General features: G+C 45.7%; 1 protein-coding gene across 1 annotated transcript in view; it reads right to left on the bottom strand.

Annotated features, from left to right (window-relative positions):
* Window positions 1–19,423, bottom strand: part of FBXO2 (F-box protein 2) — a 323,859-nt gene that overhangs the window by 241,863 nt on the left and 62,573 nt on the right. The gene's annotated exons all lie outside the window — the stretch shown is intronic.

Genomic DNA, 19,423 nt, shown 5'->3' with positions numbered 1-19,423 from the left:
CGGGGCACCGCGAGATGTGACGCCCCCAGTGGCTCCGCTGCACGACATCTGAAAAAGTGTCCTCTCTGTTGCTTGGCGAGCGGGGCCTCAGATCGGGGCCAGGCTGTACCCACTTTCGGAGGTGTGACGCCCCCAGTGGCTCTGCTGCACTGCGTCCGAAAAGGTGTCCTCTCTGTTGCTCGGTGAGCGGGGCCTCAGATCGGAGCCAGGCTGTATCCACTTTCGGAGGAGCGCTCGATTCGTTGGGCCGCTGCCGCGGGGGCGCACGTTCCCGTCGGGGTTACTCCAAACTCCCGACCGGGGATTGGCTCAGAGTGCTAGGCCCTGCGGTGGTGGAGGAGCGTTGGTCTCACACGTCCAGCATGCTCCGCGCCCCCTGGTGGTCTTCAAGTCACTTTTAGGAATCACCAACGCTGGAACATGAATGTTTACTATGGAACATTGTCCACCCCAATCCTTGGGCAGCTTCATATATGCTCTGGATCCACAAGCCCAGTAGTGATCCATGATTACTGCTGTCCCAATGTTCATTCCTGGTACATCAAAGACTCGACCACAATTCTGATTCTCTCCAACTTTTCTTGTGCCATTGTTTCTGAAGCACAGCTTTGCACTTTCTAAAGGCACTATCTGCAAAAGTCCTCCTTTATCTTCGACCCATGTCAGTAGTTTAGCATGTTTCAGCCATAAGGTTTGTATCTATTCTGTACTAGGTCAATGGTTGGCTGATAGAAACGATGACTACCCACACTCTGCAGATGACCACTCCTTCCCATAATTTGGTGAAAGCAATGATCCCCAAATCTGCACCTGGCCTCTATTCTTCCATCTTCAAATTTCTTCTACAAATTTGACTGGACTCTCAAGTCTTCTGTTTACTTCCCATCTGATTCCAGCTCCTTTTACTCCAGGCTGTTCGTATCTGATCATGTGATTTTTAGCATGCATTCTTAGCCTTGTCTTTGTGTCTTGGCATGGTCATCTTCCTCTGGATCTGTCCATTCAGTTGCCCATTTGAGATAGGCTGTTCGGCCCATGAGCTGACCTCTTGTACGGCAGAGCGCAATGTGTGACAGACAATGTGCAGTATGGACATCTATCTCAATAGCTATGAAAATCTTAGACTTTCCCATAATATAAGGCAGGAGTGCACATACAAAGCATTCCTCCTTTGAGGTCTTCCTTCCTACTTCTTTCATATGCTGATACCATATGTTATTTCCCAAATGCGCTGTAGTATCCAGGTAATCATTCAACTCATGATCATCCTCCCTAGTACTTCTTTTAAGTCTCCTTCTTTTCTCATGAGCTTCTATAATCATCTCATGAAGTATATCAGCATAATTCCTTCTTACTGGGTCAATCATAGAATCATTTGGCAGTGAACTTGGTGTTTTACATGTGCTACCTGTGCAGGAGAAAGCTCCAGAAGCTGCATCCTATTGACATAATATGAAGGTAGGCAGAAGGTGATCTGCAGTAGAAGCTACACTGAGAAGTCTGTTTCCTTGTTCGTTTGGAGGAGGTGTGGCTATTGTGTGCTGCATGCTATGGCATTCAAATATTGCCTGGAGCCGCACAATGTGGAGCGGAAGGTGGAGTGGATCCGTGAGGAGATGCGGTCCGCGATCATGCCCAAGTTTAAAACTGTTCTGTAAACCTGCCTGATTCAATCATACATCCACTCGCTCGCACGATTTATTCACATGTGTGTACAGAAGAAAAATCTGCCACCGGCATCGGGGGCTCGAACAGTAGGCAGGGAGCAGGTAGCTCCTCATGGTATGGAGGCGGTGACTGAGGGATTTAGAATTCTTTGAACTGCTAGGATGACCTGCTTCATCCCTGAGCGGCTATTGAAAACCACGAGTCGACCAGGATTAACAGCCCAATAAAGTGGTCGGAGTCGGATTGGAACAATGCAAGAAGAATGAATAGATCACATGGAACAAACTGCTCTTCGTGGGTGTTCAATTCAACTGTCCAAAGAGATTGTGGGCTTAACAGATAACTTGGATATTTAGGAAACTAGAGACATGTTGGGCGGCGTAACAATGAAGATTCCGAAATTATGCTTAAGAGAACCTCAAGATGATACAGACCGACCCAAGGTAAAATCTGTTAAAGTGAATAGTAATGTTGTCCTGCTGGCTGACATGTTTAACATAATAACTAATACAACTGATTTCAAAGTAGACACCAAAGAAGACGTGAAGGGGGAATTATGTAAAAAACTAAAGACAAACATGCATAAAGACCAAGGGAAATCCCTATGTGACACAGGTTTGGCTGAGCAGAGGATAGGGCCCTTGGTGTCAATAGGACCAGCAAAGCTGGTGAAATCACCAATAGCAGTCAATGCAGCAGTCATGATCGTAGCACACACTGAATCACATATTAACATGTTACAAATTGCAGCGACCGAAAAGGGGTGCAAAAAGGATGGGGAGTCTTTGGAGTTCTCAAGCAATAGTGCAAGGGAGAAGCCAAGCCCCAACATTAATCCGCCCACTCTGAAAGACACTTCTGTGACTTTAAAAGACATCAATTTGACAGAACGGGAGGAAATTAACATTGGGACAGAACCAGCATGTTAATGCCCAGCTGCCATGAGCATTGGAAGTGGTACTAAGAAAATGAGCCCCCATGTACTACCACCTGAAGAGGCAGTAGCTGTGAATAAACAGACTCCAAGAGCGATGTCAAAATGTGATGCAAGTGAAGTTGACCTATGGCTCACAGAACAACACAAACGAAAATACAAGATGCTCAGTCAAGAGGGGAAGGGTGTAGCTGAAAATAGTAAAAGAAGAAACAAATGGACCCCAATGAGCCTCAAACCTTAGAAAGTACAATAAGGCATGATCCAGGCAGAGGAAATCCAACACACCCGCTAAGAGAGAGGTCATGTAATACATTTGCATTGAGACCTCCGATTCATATGGTTAATGACACTATAACCCAGTCGGAAATATCAGATGAACTACTATTGGAAACACCAAGATCTCTGGAATTAGAAAGACCAACACAATCACAGAAAGAGCTGGGTGAGCAAGAAAGAACTACTGCAAAAATTGTGAAATGGAATTGGACAGGCTCTCCCCATCCTATGCTGGAAAGAATAAAAGTGACCGACAAGACAGAACGACATAACCAGAGTGTGCAATGCACGATGGAGTCAAAGACAACAAACACAACAGAAAAAAACATGTTAGAACAGAAACATAAACGGATTTGGAACAAAACAATCAATTAGATTGAAGCCTGCAATGCATTGTTGCAAATGAGAAAGACTTTACAGTAATAACAAAACTGCAATACAGCAGTTCTAGCACTACTACATTCGAAAGTCTACATTAGAAGGATTTGTGACTGGCATACAAAAGGATTTGAGCACTAGTTCTGCCAATGTAGCTACATTGTTACAAGAAATATTGGAACCAATAATAAAAGAAAATGAGCTAAGAAGACAATCAAGGATGATTGAAACAGCAGACATATATGCCCAACTCTCGAATCTCAGCCAAAATGCTGCCGAATTAAAACAGGCACAAAGTGAACCAAATAAGGAAAACTCTAGAGCTGTTGAAGAGAGGCCAGAGATGTGGGGAGAGAAGGCTCAGAACAACGAAAACCTGACAACAAATGTACAGGAAGAGACAAATTTGCACAAAAAAACATTGGTTAAAGATGTAAAAACGAAAACCCTGAATAGGTCATTGTTACCGATGAATAGAAGAGAACATAATCGACAGTTATTTGATGATGACGATCTTACACCGCAGAACCAAGAAAGAAATCAAAATAGTGAATTAAAAAACATGCCAAAAGACTCGCTCGAGATGGACCAGGAAGAGTTGGAGAGAAAAATGTGCCCAATCTTTCGATAAACAGACATAGGGTAAAAGAGCAAATGAAGGATGATACCGATATGGGACGGAACACAATAACCTTACACAAAAAAACAAAGAAGTAAATAAAGGAAAGGAACTGCCCAGAAAGAAAACCAAAAACATGGCAGGTGAGCGAAGTGCTAAAACAAAGGGAAGCAAAAGCTTCATTAAGAAAAATGAGTGGCCAGTAAGTAGGCCACTTGAAAACAAACTCAGGGAGGTCGTACCAAAGAAACTGGAAGAAGGTGTCCAATTGGGAGAACAATCAATGATAGAAGAACAAATATACTTACTAGACCTTTCTACATACTCAGTCACGCTATCAGAGCATCTAGATGAATCTACAAATGTAGGTGATGAGGAATCCTCATGTGAACCTGAATCGACAGATAGCAAAGCTGAAATGCAAAGAAACAAGAAAATATAATGGACTGGTAGACCCATAGAGTTAGAAGATGTTAGGACGAAATTGAAAGAGAAGAGACCTGTGACGAGAGTTGAAGCAACTAGAGGAAATCAAAATAAGACCCTAACACAAAGTCCTCAGCAGACAAAAGAAAAGGTGAAGGTGAATGAAAATGAGTGTCAAAAATTGCAAATAAAAATAATCAAATTGGAACAAAAAAAGCCAGCATTACGAAAGGGACAGACTAAAGAAAAAGAATCTTATTGCAAAAACAAAAGAGATAAAGAGAGAGAAAAAGATCAAGGTAATAAGAATGCACCAGAAAAAGAAAGTTACAACATCTCTCCACTGAGAATAATGAAGAAAAAAGGTGATAACTTGTCAGCACAAGAGCGCCCAAGGTGAGCACTTCTAAGAAATAGATGTGGATGATCCGTGCATTTCGCTCCAAAGATGCATGACTTCGAAAGATGGCCTGATAATGAATAGGGCTAATGTCTTAAGATTACTTCACCACATTCCAGAATGGAGACTCCTGAATGGATAAAGTAATTATTCACGTGATAAGCCCAATGATAAAACAGCTGTTGCTTAAATCAGCAAATGGATTGAGACCGCTGGGCTTTCATTTGCAACAAATGAAAAAATAGAAAGTGCGGACAGAGAATACATAAGAAATAAATGAGAAAAAAAGATGGGATAGGAGAAGCAAAAACTATGAGGAATGGAAGGTAAATTTTAAAGTTCAAAAAATGAAGAGAGAAGAGGCAATAAAGAAGGACACAAGTAAAAACACTTGAATACAAAGAAAACAACAAATGTAGAAGAGGAAGGTACGGAAGATCAATGGAAATGGTTGATGGGACTACTTGAGACAAAGATGAAGAAAACACAGATTTGACTACCTCCAGAAAATGATGTGTTGACATTGGGAAGTTGGAACACCCGGGGCTTCATCCACCTGTTTCAGATAGGGGCAGGGTTAGATATGGCATATGACTTCATATGCCTTCAAGAAACCTGGATAAGAGAAGCCCCGGTGATTGAAGGTTATACAACACATCTGAATCCAGCAATAAAAGGACTCGAAGGCAGACCCATGCCGGGCTTTGTGACTGCAATCATAAACACAGTGCAGTTTGATGTGTTAGAAATACAGAATCCCAACGCCCACATTCGAATGATAATAGGATAAATAGCAACCAAAGAAGGAAAAGATGCATCTAACATACTCATAATTATAAACGTGTGCTGGAATCCAGTGAAAAAAGACCTAGAACATTTTCCAGAACAAGTTATAGAATTGATAGATCAACAGATGGGGAAGTGGGTAAACCCACAGTTTAACATATGTGGAGACCTAAATGCCAATTGCTGGCTGGAAAATGGTTACGAAACAGAAGATGAGACCACCAAGATGACTAGTATGAGGCAAAGAGGTATGAATTGGAAAAGAATGATGAAATCAAGGAACTTCTACCTAGTAAATGACAACATAGACAATGAAAAACCCGGTAAACCAACATGGAGAGAAGAAAAACCAGCAAAGATCCTAGATTATGTTTATGCATTGGAAAACACACTTAAACATCATATGACAATGGAAGTAATAGAGAAAACACAAAGTGATCACAACTTATTGAAAATAACGTGGTGGTGTAAGTCAGAACAAAGGAGACAGTTGAAAGCACTGAATTTGAATGTGAACCCAGGGAGAAATCGTCTAAGAATGAAAAAAAATCAAATTAGCAAATTGAAAGGAAACCTGGAGACTCTAATACAAGGAAAAAATGCTAATGAAGTAAAAACTGTGGATTATACAACATTGTTAATAGAGTTCGAAGTAAAGACTGGGCCAAATAAATCCACAATTCAACATAAACCTATATTCGACACTAAAGTACTGGAAAAGAAGAAAGAGAAAAGACAAGAGCTGAGAAGGCTAAAACAATCGCAAGAAGAGAATGTACTAAAAAAGGCCAAATCGATAAAGCAAACGTATCAAAATTGGGTAAAGAACCATCAAAAAATGGATACACAAAATGACTATGAAAGTATGCTATATAACATCAGAAATAAAAAAACTTGGCTGAGATATGGACATATATTAACAACTTGGAGGCTAGTAAAGATGGAATCATGACTAACACGATATCTGCTGAGAAGTGGGTGAAATACTGTTGCAAATTTTCAGAACATCAGGCAGAAGAAAGTCAAATACAAAGCCCGAAAAGTACGAACTGGGAAATGTTAAAAAAGAACAAAGACGGGGTCTGCCCTGGTGGAATTAAAGGCACCCACGAGCACAGCAAGCCTGTAGCACCGGCACCATTATGAATGGTGCCGGTGCTACAGGCATCCCCATTCCCATTGAGCCCTATAGGGCTGAAATGGGAATGGGGATATACCGGCACTGGCACCCGCGAAAGGGCAATTACCAGGTCCGGCAGGGCCAGAATATCCCGGTAATTGCTCATTCACAGGTGCCAGATTTTCATGCTGGTATGGAGGTAGCCTCCAACCTTGTAATGAGGCCCACACTGTTATTTTTGTGAGCACTTTTTCATTTCGTTTGTACTGGTCTGAGATGACAAAGGTAAGAAGGACATTAAGAAATTGGTAAAAAGGTTATATTTGTAAAAACCATAAAGAACCAATAAAATAAAATTAAAAAAAATAATAATAGGAAGGTAACAGGGAGTCCTGCATAACTTCCATACATGACCTCCCCCCAAATGGAAGTCTAGATTCATCTATCATAGGACTAGGTGCTTTTGAATGTATCTCTGGAGTAGGGACAATTATATAAGGTCTTGACTGTCATATAGTTGTCACATCTGTACCCTCCTTCTGCATAGGAAGATACACAGGGATCCTTGCTTCACTAGGGTTCACATAGTAAGCAGTACGTACTGGAAGTGAGAGAAGGATCACAATGAATACGATGCATGTATAAATGACATACTAATAGGTCCACTTGTGCAGAAATAGCTCCTTGCTCATCGTGGTGGCCTCTCGTTGTTAGCAACATTGTTGTTGCTGTCGATGTTACCCATTCTCAATCTTTTTAAAGGAAGGAAAAAACAAATTTTATTTGGGTAACATCATGAAATACTCTGGCAACATCTGGATATGCTCCACAAGCTCTTCAAGCATCTGGCTGATTAGAGGACGATTAATAGGATTCCTAATGTACACAAAGGAGTCGTCCTTTCGCCGAACAAAATGAGGGTGCATCTCCAGCAGATAGTAAAAGACAAGAGGCAGTAAATTCTGGATATCTTCCCTTGAAAAACTCATTCAGGATTGTTTTTTATAGTCTCTCAGAAAACAAACAAACTTGCTCGATAATGTCACGTAGCAATTGATTAATTGCCAGCAGATTAAAAGTATGAATGTCAGTTTGCCTTCCAACACGATGCGAACGTTCTTCAATCAGGAAACAAAAGACCATTCCAACCAATCTATTAGCATTGTCCTCAGATAGGGGCATGTGTGCTTTCCAAACTGTACTCATGAAGCTGGACTACTTGCTCTTCTATAGCCGCGAGCAATCTCCTTATGGATTTGACCATTTTTAGGATCTTGCAGGAACAGATGAACATTAGTAGTTCTCTCCACAAGCGTAGGGTGTGCACAAAGAATGAAGAGAAAAACAGTAAGAACGATCTGGCAAATGTGGCTATCAAGCACTACCATTGGTGTCTCCAAAGAGAAACTCAGTGAGAAAGGATGCAGGGAACTGTTCCCTCTCCCAGTCATCAAAAAGGAACTCCTGATCTGGCGTCTTTCCACCTCATATCAAGACTTAAATGTGTCTCAGTCCAATGTTTTGCAAGCTACTGTGGCTCAAGAACAAATAACTCTTCTTTCACTCCTTGTTTAGTCATTTCAAAGTGTGTCCCAACAGAACCACAGTCCAATGTACTCTTTATCTGTCTATTGGACAGTCTCTGTGTCCTTCTTCCTCGTCATGGATTTAGTCTGTATGTGCTGAAGTTCTTCTCCATTGCTTGCCTCCGACTGGGGTGGGGGTAAAGGGACTCTCCGGTGTGGATCTTTATGTCTCTGAGAAATATCCACGCGTGTCTGCCTCGGACCTTCACGGCTGATGGTGTTACATCCTCCACGACAAACAGACAGTTAAATCGGGGCTCTTCCTCATAAAGTTTCTGATTAGGATCTCGTCTCCGGGGAAAAGTTTGCAAAGATGTAATTTTTCAGGTTGGGTTGCTGTATGATCTCCATCTGCGTTCTTAGCCCCACACCCCTTCTGCTTGAGAGGATCTGAAATGACAGAAATACTTGTAGTCATACACGTTAAGTAAGCATGTAACTCCTTTCCTAGCAATTCTTTTGTCGTTTGGGCATCACTTCTAGTTCTCAATGGAGGAGTGAAGGGTATCCTCATTCACCTCCCTGTCACTATTACATGGGGTGTAAGATCATTGTCAGAGCCTGGTTGATTTCTCAATGCATACAATGCAAGGGCCATGCAATGTAACCATCCTTTCTTCAATGTAAGCTTCAATTTGGCTATCCTTTCTTTAAGCAGGCCGTTGAGTCTCTCACAGATTCCATTCACTTGAGGGTGATGAGCCAATGAGAACTTGTGCTTTATACTAAGCAACAAGCTTATTTGCTCAAAGACTTCGTTAACAAAATGAGGGCCATTATCTGATCTTAATACCTCACATATTCCCCATCTAGGAAACACTTCTCGGAGTAAAAAGTTTGCTGCGCAGGTGAAATCTGGATGTGTACATGGACTATCTATCTTGAAAAGGGACATACTACCACTATCATATATCTATATCCATTACAGACCTGCAGCATAGCATGATAGTCGATGTGTAAATGCTGAAAAGGACCATTAGGTCACGGGATGACTCCTTTGACTGTATGCAGCGTGTACCCAGCAGTAAACTTTTGACATACGATGCAGTTTACTACATAAAATGCAACGCGTTCTAGCAGGTTCGTTATGAACCAGTCCTCCTCAATAGGTATCTCTAGTGACATGCGCAGGGTAGTGCAGCTGTTTCAATGCCACCCTTAATAAGGCTACAGGCATCACTGGGTTACCAGTGCTTTCCTGTCACAACAATGCTTCGGAATGAGTTAAAGAACACCCCCTCCGAGTCCACAGATCTTTCTCATCTTGTGGTGCTTCTCCTTGAATTTCCATTAGCTGTGTTTTATACAAACTGTTAAAACTGTCATTTACATTCATCCTCGCCACCATTCTTTCATTCACATCAGGCGTATCAAATTTCATTATAACTTCGGGGGGCGCTGTTGAGCAGCCGACAAAATGGCTGCCTAGCCTTTCAGCTCCGTGCGCCGCTGCTACGAATCTGGCTACATCTGCGGTTTGCTGTTCTCCCCCGAGCTGAGACCTGGCTCCCACCTTGCTGTTACCCTGAGCCACCTGCCTGTGAAATTTGGCCCCGATTCGGACCTTCTGACTCTGGATTCAGCCGCGGGCTCTGCCCTCCGCGCTGGGCTGCTTTGGGCCCTCGCACTTCCGACGGGCGGGCTGTTTGGCGGCGCCGAGATACCCCTGCTGTTGCTGGCGGCTCCGCGGCTCGTTTGCCTGACTGGCCCTCTATCGGGACCGCCGCGGCCGGCTGTCCTGGGCTGATGCGAGGGGGCTGTGTGTGTGACCCACGCCGGCCGCGCTGATCTGACGTGGGGTGCCGGCGCCTGCTGCCTGGATCTCCCTGCCCGCTGCCTTACGCTCTTGCAGTGCCTCTGCCTCGCCTCACTCTACGCCGCGGCCGCTGGGGCGCCGCGGCCCACCTGGAGGATATCACCCGGCAGCCCGGAGGCCTCGCTGGACGTCGCTGGAGCGGGGTCGTCGGCCGCGTGTGACGGCCGCCGGGGCCCTGCGTGGTCTCGCTGGGACTCCGCCATCCTGTTCCTGCGCGCAGCCGGGCGGCCGCTCATGAGGTGAGGAGTTGCGATTCCCTGGCCCGACCCGGCTGCTGGCCCCCACTTCCTCGCTAGGACTGGACCCCGCGGCCCGGCGTCTGCCCACTACACCTCCTGGGACCCACGGGAGCCGGCTGCCTGGTCGGTCCCGGCCGGGGTGACCTTCCCCCGATAGCTCTGCCCGCCGTCAAGATAGCGGCCTCCACCACGTCTCTGTGACCGTGCGGAGCTACTGCACCCACACTAGTCCTACCACGGCACTTGAGCTCTCAGGCTTCACGCCACACGATGTCCAGCAGATCCAGAAACACCAGCAAGACCGGGGCCATGGACAAATTCGCAAAAAAAGCCACCCCGAGGTCTGAATCGCCCCATGCATCATGCGTCCAGGACGAATCACCACCCCCTGCGGAAGGGCCCCCTGCAGACCTGACGATCATGATGGAGTCAATGGCTAGAAATTTTGCAGCCTTTCATGAAAAACTGGACGACATTAATGCAAATGTGGCGTCCCTGAAGGCTAAACTAGATCAACAGGGGGTGCGAATCACCGAAACTGAACACAGGATCAGCTCTAATGAGGACAATATAGTCACACTGCAGAGTACGGTGTCTACCCTTGTCGCAGACATGAAGTCGGTAAAGGCCAAATGTGATGACCTCGAATCCAGATCTCGTAGGAACAATATACGCATTATTGGTGTCCCGGAAAATGCACTGAAGGGTCGACTTGAACTGGCTGTTGAGATCCTCTTGAAGGAACTTTTAGACAATCCTGATTTGTCCCCCTTCTTCACTGTTGAAAGGGCTCATAGAGCACTGGCTCCGCGCCCCAAGCCCGGGGACTTCCCGAGGCCCATTATTGTGAAAATTCTGAGCTTCAGAGACCGTGACCAGATCCTCCGCCTTGCACGTGAAAAAGGCGAGCTCAGATTGGACTCACAAGTGATTCGAATTTTCCCTGACTTCTCGATCGGAGTTCAGCAGGAGCGTCGCCAATTCATTGGCGTTAAAAAGCTGCTAAGGGAAAGAAGTATTCCCTATGCCATCCTATTTCCTGCGCGTCTAAAGTTCACATTTAACAATAAACTTTACTTCTTCACCGTGCCCTCGGAAGCAGTGAAATTCATAGAAGCACATATTCCCCCTCTTCCGCCCGCTGACATGATGGGGAATGTCTAGATTCTACTTGTGGCCTGCCCTTGTTGATCGGCCTCTGGTCGGGCGCTTTAGATGGTTCCACTGCACATTAGCCTTTTTCACAACTATTCTGCTGTTACGTTTATGTTTTTCACATGTTCTGGGCTACACTCGCTGCACCTACTTTCTCAAATAAGCTCCTGTAAGTTAATATGCTGAACTGCTCAATCTGCCCATGTTGACTTCCAATTATTGCTGAGTGGCATGCTTCTCGGATTCACATGTAGGCTTGACACGGCCACCTATAGTTGCAGCATCCTACATTACCAAACCGCACACACTGCTTGTTTTCTCTCGAATTTCTTTGGTTCCAAGCACGCTGGCGCACGGCAATGGCGTACCCCACTGCGATTGCACTGTTCTACATAATTTTGTTTTGGGTTAGCCCCTGTTGGGCTCTTGCACAGATTGGATCATGTTGGGGTCGACCCGACTGTGCACTGGTTGGGATGGGTTGGGTTCACACTGCTGAACTTGGGTTGGTGGTGAGGGTGGGGGGAGGGAACGGGGTGTTATTTACAAAAGGCACACGAGGTTGCATGAGGCGCGCACAAAAGGGCCACGACTGCAAGAGTGACTCCGAATTTCGGAGGACGCACTATTGGTGGGTCCGTGATGTTCATTAAGAATATATGTCATGTAATGGAATATCCGTCACCGCAATGTCTACCGTCATAATGTCATGGAATGTCCGGGGGTTAAGTAACCATACTAAGGCCCGTAAAATAATGGCCTATGCCAACAGGCATGGGTGTAGAGTGGTGTTCCTACAGGAGACCCACTCCGATGGCCACATCCCTAGATCCATGGCTCCGACCTGGGGGCCGGCAAGATTCTTCACCTCCTATTCCACTCAATCCAGGGGGGCTCTAACTATGATTCATAAGTCCATTAAGTTTACACTGCACAAAAGTTACATTGACCCTGAGGGACGCTATGTCATACTGCACTGCACTTTAGTTAACAGAGAATATTTACTTGTCAACACCTATTGCCCCAATGTGGACTCTCCTGGATTTTTTGATACTATTGCCTCCATCCTGCTGGGATATGTGGGTGTACCGATCCTCTGGGGTGGGGATTTTAATCTTATTCTGGATACGGTCCTGGACAGAACTGGTGCTGCCCCCCGTCCCCTGTCCAGTGCCGCACGCAGACTGAACTCCCACACCAAGAACCTAGACATCTGGGACGCCTGGAGATCGCTACACCCCCAATATAGGGACTACACTTACTAATCATCAGTGCATGATAGCTCCTCCAGGATAGACCTATTTCTGGTATCAGGGGGAATCATGGGTGGAGTGGTGGTCTCCCAGATCCTACCCCGCACACTGTCTGATCATTCCCCTATTACACTCTCGGTGAGGCTGGGTGTGCCTGCCCCGACATTTAGCACCTGGCGTTTCAAATCGGATGCCCTTAGGGACGTGGTGTTTAAGGCTGAAATACTTGCTGATATCCAGTCCTTCTTTGAACACAACACCCTCCGAGATACCTCGGCTGCAGTCAGATGGGAAGCCTTCAAAGTGTATATTAGGGGTATGTCCATCTCCCGTGAGGCTGGAGTGCTGAAAACGATCAGAACCGCACTGGGTCGATCTGAAGCCAAACTGAAACAGCTGGAACTGCAGTGTGCCACCAGGGCTGACCCTGTCACACTTACCCAAGTCTCCGATGAACTCCGGGTGTTCAACACGCTTGCCGTCAGCGAGATACAATACCTTGGCCGCCCTCAAGCAGCCAGGAAATATGGGGAGGGGGACAGGCCCGGGAGAACGTTGGCGTCACTGATTAAATGGGAATCTGGCCGAAAGCAAATCACCTCCATTAAAGACAGTCTGGGCAATGCTCAATGGGCTGACCAACAAATCCTGGACACATTCACTGATTTCTATAGGTCCCTCTACTCCCAACCCGCTGAACACACTGAACAATATATGCGAGAACTTCTCAACCAGATCCCCACCACAGAGATTTCCTCCACTACTCGGGACGGGTTAGACTGCCCTATTACACTTGATGAGATAGTGACAGCCATTTCCGACTTGCCCAAAGGCAAAGCCCCGGGACCTGACGGCCTAACTGCCGCCTTCTACCAAGAACACGTCGCCATAGTAGCCCCCAGGCTTCTTGAGGTCTGGAATGAATCGCTCCGATTATCTATCCTCCCTCCCTCCATGCGCGAGGCAGCTATCACTGTGCTGCTCAAGCCCGGTAAACCGGAGGATGAGTGTGGGTCCTACCGACCCCTCTCCCTTATGAATATAGACACGAAGATCTTTGCGAAAATCATTGCGAATCGCTTTTTGCCCATTATGACGTATTTGGTCCATGAAGATCAGGCCGGCTTTGTACCTGGTAGGTCTACCTCCCATAATATTAGGAGACTCTTTAATGTGTTGTCCCGCATCGATCAGAATACGCAAGCGGTGGCGGTCACACTGGACGCCCAGAAGGCCTTCGACATGGTCTCCTGGAAATACACATGGCTTGTTCTGGAGACTATGGGCATCGGCCCAAACATGATCAGGTTCATTAAATTACTATACACCTCTCCCGTGGCGAGGGTGAGGACCAATGCGTTGACGTCCGACCTTTTCACACTCTTTAGGGGTACCCGACAGGGTTGCCCCTTTTCCCCAATACTGTTCGCTCTAGCAATTGAACCGATGGCGGACTATGTCCGTGCTCACCATGCCCGCAAGGGGATAAGACTGAAAGACAGCCCCGAGATTATATCTCTATATGCGGATGATGTTTTGCTATACATCCGAGACCCCACGTCACATCTCGACCCAATATTGAGAGATATCACCCGTATTGGCACCCACTCCGGCTTCACCATCAACTATTCAAAATCTGAGATCTTTCCGCTCACTCAATCCACCCAACAACCCACTACTGAATACCCCCTCCGTTGGTCACCGAAGGGCGTTAGATATCTGGGTGTGCAAATATCCTTAACTAAATCCACCCTCCTTGCTGATAATTACTCTGCGGTAGCACAGATAGTCGAGACTAAAGTCCAACGGTGGCGCGCCCTTCCGTTATCCATCGCGGGTCGGCTTTCCCTTATTAAAATGATCCTTCTCCCTAAACTTCTTTACACTTTTGGCAATATACCTGTGTGGCCCGGGAAGGGCTACTTTGCTAGACTACACGCAATTTGTGCACAGTTCCTTTGGCACTCTGGCGCAGTGCGCAAAAAGTGGACGGACATGACACTCCCATATAGACTAGGGGGACTCACGGCTCCGGAGCTATCACTCTACTGGTACGCGGCCCAGGCACAGTTTGCCACACACTGGTACCCCGGTACCCCAGTGCGTCCCCATGTCAAACTGGAACGGCTGGCGGCGACTGGCACTGACCTAATGTCCATCATACTAAATCGGCAATACACACCCGACTCTCCTATTGACCCACTCAACACGACCCTATTAGCCTGGGCTCGCCTTCTGTGTCAGACACCGGAGGCCTCCCCGTACTACAAATGGCTTCCTGTTTGGGACTTTCCCGGCCTAGAACCCACTCATGATGCGTCATTGGCCCGACACTGGGGGGAGTTGGGATACCGGGCACTGACGGACTTCTACCCTAATGGCAGGTTTATTGACCCCCAAACTTGGAAATCGGGCCACACAGGGTCCGCCTTAGAGACCCTTCAGTACTTTAGATTAAGGGCTGCGTTCCGTACCAAATGGCCCTCATTTCCTGAAGAGCCCCCTGACAACTCGGCCATTGCATACATCGCTAACTCTGGTGGTGCCCGTGGAATAGTCTCAGCACTTTACAAGATTCTTCAGGCCACTACCCCTACACCCACCCTCAAGGCACGAGTTGAATGGGCCGGCGAACTAGGCCTGGAGATATCAGACGGGACCTGGTGGGCGATGTGCTTACACACCCAAAAAGTCTCCCTCAATTTCCGTTTCCGCGCCATGCAGTACAAACTCCTAAATAGACTGTACTACACTCCGCACAGGACCTCGAGATTCGCCCGGGCTGCGGTGCACCCCTGCCCCCGATGCGGGCCTATAGAGGCTGATCACTTACACATGTTCTGGTCCTGTGACAAATTGCTTAGATTTTGGGAAAGTATTCTAGAAACACTCACGGCCATCACTGACACTGTAATTGACCCCGACCCGCTGGCTGTCCTATTTGGTGCCTGGAAAACAGATGACACCAGGGGCTCGGCTAGATTCCTCAATATTGGTTGTATGATAGCCAAGAAATGCATTCTTCAGAGCTGGAAAAGTCCCTTCCCCCCGACCCACCAGAAATGGCTTCACATGCTAACTTGGTCGCGCAACTGTGAGGAGGAATTTATATCTATGCTCCCTGCCACCTCTCGTCCCAGAAACATCTGGACGGAGTTCAACTCATACCTGAACTGTCAAGGGGAGGGCACCTCCAGCTCTGTTTCGTCCCCCACTCCTTCAGTGACCATCCTTTCTGCATGAACCCATACCTACAGGATTCCCTTATGTCTGTTGTCTGACGTTATTACCATTAATGTACTATGCTTCATGTATTGCTTCACCTTATACTGTCTAAATTGTGATTGTTGCCTTGATGTGTGTACCATGCTACCTCTGCCGCCAAAAATAAAAGTTTAAAAAAAAAAAAAATTTCATTATAACTTCTGAACATGCAACTTGTCTCGCTTCCTCGTCTTCGGCTTGATTTCCGTTTGAGATAAAGTCTGCTCTTTTAGAGTGGCTACTGGGAGTTGTAGTGCTCTAATAAGTCTGTCCAATAAGGTGGCATGTTGCACTGGAGTGCCATCCACTCTGAGGTATCCCCTCCTTTTCTAACGTGCTAGCCATGCGTGTACTGTTGATGTCACATAGGCGGAGTCACTGTACACCTTACGTCCTGGTCTACATTTTTCTCTAGCGCGACAATCAGCGATGTAGAGGAGGAGCCAACTACTCCCCCTCCACTGCCCCGCCCATATTACCTATAGAATGGGAACCAAAGTATGTGACGTATGCGGGAACAGTTGAGCCAGCAAAGAGCAGAGCATTAACTCAATACCCATAAGAATACCAGTACCTAAGGGAATCTGGGAGGCAAGGAATCCATTGAGAAAACCGTACCTGCACACAAGACAAAATGATGGCCATCTGAATGAGATTCCTGAAGAAGCAGAGCAGTTAAAAGGCAAGAATGAATGGTGACGTCACGCAGAAGGAGATGACGCACACAAAAGAGATGCAGAGATCAAAGAATGCAGATATTCTATAGGGCATCAAGAAAGCAACAAGGATAACTGACATCTTGGGCTCAGGATGAAGAAGCTTATGCCGCAGAAACAGATGAAGATATCAAATCATTTTGCACGTGTACAGATGCAATTGAAACGCAAGCAGCAAAGTGATTGTGAAGCTAGCTCTAAGCTTATACTAGATAGATCACGGCAAGCGCCAATATATATATATATATATATATATATACACCTCTATAGATGCATATGGACAAATAAAAGATGGATGTTTCCAGTATATGTTATAAAGCAGTGCTGAACATGAATATGAAGGCCTTACTTCAGTGTGTTACAGTTAAAAGCAAGTTTTAATTGCACGGATGAATCTCAGCAGACGGAGATCGGATGAGCCAGAAAGCCAAAAGTCTTATCAGAAAGGACTTGGCTGACATTGGATACAAAATTGTGTGAAGGAACAAGTGGCTCCTGTTCAGGAAGATTGAGCAAAACAAAATACATCAGAGGACTATTAAAAAAGAATATTAAATATACGAAAAGCTCGATTTCATGGTGTCCAGTCACGTAAAAAGAAGAAATTGGACGATCGAGGTGGTCACACCTAGGCACAAAGGCCGGCTGTGCCTACACTCCTTAAAATTTTCAGAGCAAAATACAAACTCAAGGCCAAACTTCAAATCACTAATTGACACTGAACTGTTGAGGTGATGATGGATTGATATAATAATTGTTGGGAAGTTAGTTTCTGAGCCTACTAGCACCTGGATGTTCAGTCTGCATGCTGCTAAACGTAGGTGGAAAAGTACTGATGGGAGTCGGAAGACAACCAATTGTAGAGGACCATGTAATCAAGGGTCCTATAGTTTGTATAGCCAATGGAATGCCGTGTATTGAGTGACGTTCATAGTGGCCATGTTTAGGGGGGGCTTAGTTGCTCCACCTGATGTTAAGCACCCTATCACTTTCCTTCACGGCTCTATACTAATATGGAACTTATGCTTAGACATTCACTTAGAACCAATCACTCCCATCGAAAGGTTTTTGTAGTTTGCCACGTAGGTAGTGACACAGGTCAACGTTAATGATGACAATTTTATGCAATATAACCTCAGTTTCTACTAAGATGCATTGAGTAAGAGGATCGAACGACTGCTGATGTTCGTTGTACTCCCTGTTTTATATACTTGTTAATAAAACGGACTCCCCTTTTGCCAAACTACCTGAGTCATTTTGATTATTGATGTATGAATAAAATATGCATCCCCATTCATATCCAGGGTATTGCTACTCATCTTAAAGGGCTGGAAAACCCAGTCCAGCGCAGCCAGCTCTGCAGCCTGTGCTGAAAAGTGAGACGGTAGTCGTGCACTCATCAATACTTCAAACTCTCCATTGGCTCTTTGCTCCACCACAGCAGCACCTGTATATCTTTGTCCATCATCATGATCGATTCTAGAAGACCCGTCAATAAAGAGAATTTCCCCAGCTCCTAAAGCATTTTCTTTCACCCTCGGGCTCCCATTATAGAACTCCTCATAATTCTAGCAATCCTGTGCATGCTCGTCTTCTGCCAGTGGTTCTGCTACAAATATGGCAGGGTTCACTATTCTACATCTGACTATTTTAATCACTGGATTCGATATGACCACCTCATAGGCAGAAGCTCTTTGAGACATCAAAGTACCCTTAGGTTTCTACAGAATGGCAAACAAAGCATGTTCAACAAACAACATCACGGAACACCCCATTACTATGCTGGCAGCTTTCTCAATGGAGATCGCGGCGGCTGTCAAAGATTGCTCACAAGGAAAGTGACCTCTCATTACTGGGTCCAGAATCCCACTGTAGTATGCTAGAGGCTTGTACCCCAATGTGGTTCTCTGCGTGGGTACTGCTGTCATGACTGTGCCATTCGTGTGCGAAAATAATAATTCCTCAGCATAACTGGGAATCTCCAAGACTGGAGGGAGCTGTGCAAATTGCCTTTTCCAACTCATCAAACCCTTCCTCCAGTTCCTCAGTCCAGACAACTTTTTTCCTGAATTTCCTCTCCCTTTTTCAGAGCCTGTAACAGGGGCCTTATATATGAACTATAATCGAAGACGCATGCTCTAACATATTTGCATATTCCCAAAAATCTTTGCATGTGCTTTATCGTGTGTGGCTTTGCTGTTTTTGAAATAGCCTCAGCCCTTTCAGGTGTAACTTTCTTTCCTTCATGCAAAATTAACTGACCTATGTATAATGCCTCTTCTTGACAATACTGCAATTTCTCCTTGTCCACTTTATATCCTTTCTCTGCCAGAACAATAATTAGCTGAAATGAATCATGTCTACACTCTTCCTCTCAGGAGCTACCGACTAATATGTCATTTACGTATTGCAGCACAACATTTTGCAAATCGATATTGCTTAAGTCAATCTGCAGGACTCTGTTAAAAAATCGATGGAGACTCACAGTACCCCTAGTGTAACCTTATGCTTTTTTAACTTACTTTATCTGAACGTAAATGACGTCAGATCTTGAGAATCCTTATGCAATGGGATTGAGAAAAACAAATTTTTCAAGTCAATCACAGTGAAATATCGCGCCTCAACAGGGATACTACATAAGATTGTCGCTGCATTAGGAACTAGAGGAAACCCTGCCTCTACAATCTGATTAATTGGGCGCATATCTTGAATTAAACACCACAACCCCCCCTTAGAATTTTGATAGGGTGCACTGCAGTATTACATGGTGACTCTGACATCACT

This window comes from Ambystoma mexicanum, chromosome 8 (assembly GCF_040938575.1).
Source record: "Ambystoma mexicanum isolate Mex_15411 chromosome 8, UKY_AmexF1_1, whole genome shotgun sequence".
NCBI lineage: Eukaryota > Metazoa > Chordata > Amphibia > Caudata > Ambystomatidae > Ambystoma > Ambystoma mexicanum.
This window is presented reverse-complemented; position numbering and strand designations above follow the sequence as displayed.